We start from the raw sequence: 6,000 nt of genomic DNA, 5'->3' as shown, positions 1-6,000 counted from the left end.
ATGAACTTACGACATGATCCAACTTCAACACACTACGCTAAATACAGAGCCTAAGCTAAAATACAGAGCCAAGTCTTGATCCTTACGCTAGCTAAATAATCTTTAAAACGCTAATAAATATGAATGAAATGAGAAAGTTAATTACTTGGGAAGTGATCTCAGTGAGGACCGAGACACTCGTCGGAGGAGACGCTGTGAAGACCGAAGCAGACGTCGTCCGTGGTGGCTTTGCATCGTCGGAGGATGCGCCTTCAGGACAGAGAGAGAGAGAGAGAGAGAGAGAGAGAGACGTCGTCTATGGTGGGATTGGAACCTTCTTGTGACGGAGCGAGAGAAACGTTGTCCTTCGTGGTGGGTTTGGATCGGTGGTGGGTTTCGATCCTCCCTTTGTCACGGAGAAGACGGAGGAGACGCCATGAGGAGCAAGAGAATCGTCGTCCTTCGTGGTGGGTTTCGTTCCGCCCTCTGTCACGGAGAAGACGAGAAGACGATAACGAAGCCAGATGGAGTATCGGTGGTGGAGGATCGGTGTGGAGGATCTGTGTGGAGGATCGGTGATGGGTTTGAATCACTCATCGGTTTCGTCTCTCTTCGTGACGGAGAACACGAAGTGAGAGGAGAAGAAAGAAAGAAAGGAAAATTGAAGAAAAAAAAACTTTGTCTATCCTGCTGATACGTGTCTATAAAACCCCCCATTAAAATCGGTAACCGAACACGCTAATTAAGGATCGATAACTTGGGCTTTATTTTCTTTTCATTTAATTTAAATCACTTATTAACCTTAAAACCCCAATAAGGTTCAGCGTTAATGCTGGTCTTACATTATTTAATTTTAAATTTTAATTTAATTATATGTAAAATTAAAATAAATAAATATTTTTATTTAAATTTATACTTAACAATATATATATGTCTATATTTAAAATTATAATATTGGAATGGTTTTAATCTATTTCTTTTGATTAACATATATTAAATCAAATTCTATAAATTATTTAAAAAATTATGCATATATAACTATCAAAACGAAAAAAAAATTCTAAAATCTGTAGATATTAAAAAAAACTAATGGTATTGGGATTGGTAAATTACAATTTTTTTTAAAAAATTACATAAAATTTGGAAGAATTGTTTTATTATCAAAAATTATAAAATTATATAATATTTAGAAAATTGTAAAATATTATATTATATTTTTAATTCTATTATTATATTATTTATTGTTATATTAATGATGATCTATAATTTGTTACTATATTCTAAAAAACATCAAAAATATAAATCAACATTAAATATAAATGTTCATATCACAGTTAGCCCATGTCATAATTACTAGTATGTCATGTTATCATTTTTATTTCAAAATTATTGTACTGATGAGATATGACAAATCACTTCTCAAATTATCTACAGGAGATATGATATCAAAGCCTTTAAGACCATATACATTGAGGGAGCTGAATTTAGTTTTCAACTGTTGAATGCTTCTAATGGAGCTGTTGAAAAAAAATTAAGCATGAGGTGAATTATTTGTAGTTGAAATTTTTTCAACTAGTTGAAACACAAAAAGTGGACCCCATAAAACATATGTTATTTGATGATTGGTTATTAAAATTATAGAAGTTTTTTATTTCATCCATGCTATAGTAAATTAATTTATCTTTTAAATTAATTTATACCAAAATTTAATTTTTTGTGTTTTACAAATAGAGACTTGTTTCATTTAATTTGGATAAAAATTAAAATTAGTTTCAATTGTTTTGATAAATTCTTGTTTATATTTTAGTTTTTTTTTGTAAAATAAATATTAAAATATTTAACACTTATTTAATTAAGAGTTGTTTTATTTTAATTTTAATTTCTTTTATCCATTATTTGGAAATTACAAAACTAAAGCATAAAATATGAAATAAAAATAAATGAATAGAGTGTTAAATTTTTTTTGATCAAAACAGAAAAACTAAATGTATTTTAAATAATTAGATGGAAGAGAGAGAAGGTGATTTAGATAGGTTAAAGGGTAAAAGTAAGGTGTTGAAAAAAAAAACCAATGTACATAGTCTAATAACTTTCGAGTTATTTTTCGTTCTTCCATGAAAATTTGAGACAAATCAAAAAGCAATTTATAACCATATAAAGTAAAAACTCTGTAAATTAATAGTGTTAATTTTTTAATTTATAAATTTGTTAATTAAATGAAAATTTTATTTTTTTCTAGATTTATATTTATAAAGTATTTTTAGAAAAAGATATTAAAAATAAAATCTAATTTCATGACATTATATACCAATTAAATTTTGTCGATTTGGGTGTTGTCTATTTTAATTAGGTTTAATAAATTTCAATGTGCCAAAACTACACATCGTAAAACAAAAATGTGTTCATATGTAGTTCGTTAAAACATAACCAAAATATTAAAATATAGAAATATATATGAATTTTATTTGCATACAAACAATATAATGTTTTTTTAATGTTTATATAAACTTTCTACTAATTTTATGTATAAAAATTATTAGTTTATGATTCTAAGAGCATCTCTAGCTCCATTTTATTTTTCACATTAAATATAATTTAGAGTAAAAGAGGTTCAACCTAACTTTATTTTTTCTACTATTTAATAGAGAAACATATAGATTTATTCTATTTGTAGAGTAATTTATTTTTTGTTTGTTTATCATTCTATTTTTCATTGTAAAATAGAATAAAATTGGAGTATGACTTAACTCTATTATAGAGTTAATCTATTTTATAGTAAAATTTTGAGTGAATCATTGAAAATGGTCTAATGTATTTGACTATATTTTTTTAAGCTTTTTTACTTTATTATTTTATCAAATTATATCATATTGTAAAGATATAATGTAAATTAAATAAATTTATTATTTTACCGTATTTATTAATTTATCTAATATTAATTTATAGAGTTTTAGGGTGATTTAATTCAGCTACATGCACACACAAAGGATAAGGTTTGACGTCTGTTAAGGACGCACCATAGAGAAGTTCAGAATCGCATACTTTTTGTTCTTTAAAATTGTTTTGAATTTTTCAAACTGTTTTTGTTAATGCTTTTTTTGGTCATGTCTTTTAATTAGCTTGTTCTACAAAATTTTCAGCTTGGTTCTATCATACTATTGTAAATTGTTACTATTATTAGATATGGATGTCCATATGAATATTATATATATGGTTAGATCTCAGTATTTACTTATTTTTTGAATATTGTATTTATATAGATACAGCATCTTTGAATCTTTGAAATAATATAATACCTATTCTTCTTTTTTTTTTGTGCACAACATAATATTTTTTCATGACTAATAATTCTCGAGTTTCAGCAGAAAGAAATTTAATTGCAATTTGTGTGTGTGTTTACGGAGATAATCGTATCTAGATAATATTTTCAACCAAATAATTAGCTGACATTTGTACCAAAAAAAAAAAAAAATTAGCTGACAATATGTATTTTGTTCCCAAAATTTAACTTGGACTCTATAATTTATTGTTGGAACAGTAAAATTGACTGGCGTTGGAAACTAGACAGATCTTAAAGTACTATTGGCGACTGCGTTTGACAAGGCAGGTGGTGGCTACTTGGCTGTGGTGGTGAGTGGTGACTGACAAATTGATCAGTAAATTATGATCAGTAAATTATATTTCTTATGTTTCATAATAGAAGATGTTTTGGAGAGTTATTAATGTTTCAATACATGAGAGTTGATATTTTTTAATTAGTTTAAAATTTATTGAAAATTGTGTAACCAATAATGTTTTATAGTATTTTTGATGATTGGTTGAGTTATATTAATTTTATATTTTTCATGTTATTTTTTTGAAAAATGTATATGTTTTAATTCTTATGCCTTCGTCTAAACATCAACTATTTTGGAATGAAAGGAATATAATTCTTAGTTTTTTACTTAAATATTTAAGATTACCGAAGATTCACATGTGAAACAGTGAAACGTGACGATATTTTGGTATACATCAGTCACAATAACTTTCAAAATCTGGTCCATAGCCTCAAGTTATTGGCAACTTTACTAGTTTTCGTTTTCTATATTTAAATAGGTTGTGCTATTAGAAAACATGGCATGCTTGTGCCCACCTTTAACAACCGCATTTTTTTTTTGTTCACAAAGAAATTCATTAATCGGTTAAACTTGGTTCGGTACAATGCCTCTAAGGGCTTGTTTAGCAAGACCATCCTCAAAGGTTAGGTTCTCATGACGATTAAATCGAAAAAACACAGAATCAAAAAAGGCAGACAAAGAGTGAATGTTAGAGAGGATTCCATGGAGATCAGAGAGATTCGACTTCCTTTCAATTGCTGTCACCAATTGCAAGGAGTCAGATTCAAAGATAGCCTTCCTCAGTTGGAGGTTGATCTCACATTCCATCGCCGAGCGCATTGCTAGTCCCTCCGCCACAAGAGACGAGATCACAAACGCAGAAGTATCACTGTGAGAGGAGATTCTCTCATTTCGGGTATCGTAGAAGGAAAACGCTAGACCAGCGTTGTTACTTTCCTCTTTCCAGGCCGCATCAGATCGGCAAATAACATCAGCTCCAGGTGAGGTTCAGGGGCATGTAGCTCCTTTTAGTTTGGTTGTTGCTAATGATTGTGCTTCTTTCTATTCTTTGGCATCGCATATTGCTTTGTTGATTGTTTCCTTGAGCTGAGAATTTCCTTTTTTGGAAAAATTGGTAATTTCGCGCTGTCCATATTGCAGAGATAATCCAGGGGGGCAACGGGCTAATGCTGAGTCCAACAGGAGGAAGGGCAGTGGATTTCAGAGCAGCCTTCCAACTTGCAGCGAAAGAATTAACCTGCAGTCGGGCGATTGCTCTAGTAGCAGGTGCCAATTCCCAAACTTTTTGAGCATAAGAGCAATGGTAGAATAGGTGGAGAATGGATTCGGAACTATCACACCTGATACATTTTGGCGTAGATAGGACTTGTCTTGCAACTAGTACTTCTCCCACTGGTAGGGCTCCATGTAGGATCTTCGATAGGAGATTTTTTTGCTTTGGGGCCATCTGAACTTTCCAAATGTCTTTAAGCCAATCATGACAATTCTCCTGAGGTGTTAGGATATCGGGGTGATGTTTTTCCAGGGCTACATAGTACCTTGACTTGGCAGAGTAGTTTCTAGAGGTTTGTTTGAGCCAAATTTGTCTATCTGCTCCTCCCCATTTGCTCGGTTTGATAGACTTGATGGTGTCTGCGAGGAGGGGAAAGTGTTTTGCAATGTTTCCTTCTTTCACTCTCCTGTTTAGTCGTTGAGAATTTCTGCAACCTTCAAATCCGTTTTGTTTTCTGGTATTGGTCCCATTGGACAGCCTTTTGCATCAGAGTATAACCAAGAATCTTGCCAAACTTTTACATTCTTCCCATCTCCGATTGCCCATCCTAGTTGCTCCTTAGTGAGATCCCTTTCTATGAGGATTCCTCTCCATCCATGGGAACAAGCTGATGGGGCATTGACATGAAGGAACTCTTGGTCTGGAAAGTATTTGCCAGCTAGCACCCGAGCTAGGAGGCATGATGGAGAAGTAATGATCCGCCAACTAACCTTAGCAAGGAGAGCATCATTAAAGCTTTGGATGTCACGAACTCCTAGCCCTCCATCTCTTTTAGATTTCATCATTGTGTTCCAGGATATTAGGGGCATTCCTCGGGTTCCTGCCTTTGGGTCCCACCAGAAACGAGTCAAAGCAGATTGTATACGTTTACAGAGGGAAAGAGGGAGCTTGAAGCACTGCATTGTATGGTTTGGAATGGCTAATAGAACCGCTTTAAGGAGTACTAGCTTCCCTGCAGGGGATAGGTGCCTAGTAGACAACACTACACCCCTCTGTTTGATCCTATCAACTATGGATGAGAATATATCCTTTTTCTTTCTTCCAAAGTGTTCAGGAACTCCAAGATATTTGCCAGCTCCCCCTTCTTTCTCGATTCCCAAATCCGTTTTTATCTTCTCCTTTAGAAACAGT

Source organism: Brassica napus, chromosome C1, assembly GCF_020379485.1.
Source record: "Brassica napus cultivar Da-Ae chromosome C1, Da-Ae, whole genome shotgun sequence".
In the NCBI taxonomy this organism is placed as follows: Eukaryota; Viridiplantae; Streptophyta; class Magnoliopsida; order Brassicales; family Brassicaceae; genus Brassica; species Brassica napus.
The sequence above is the reverse complement of the archived record's forward strand: the minus strand, read 5'-3'. Positions refer to the sequence as shown.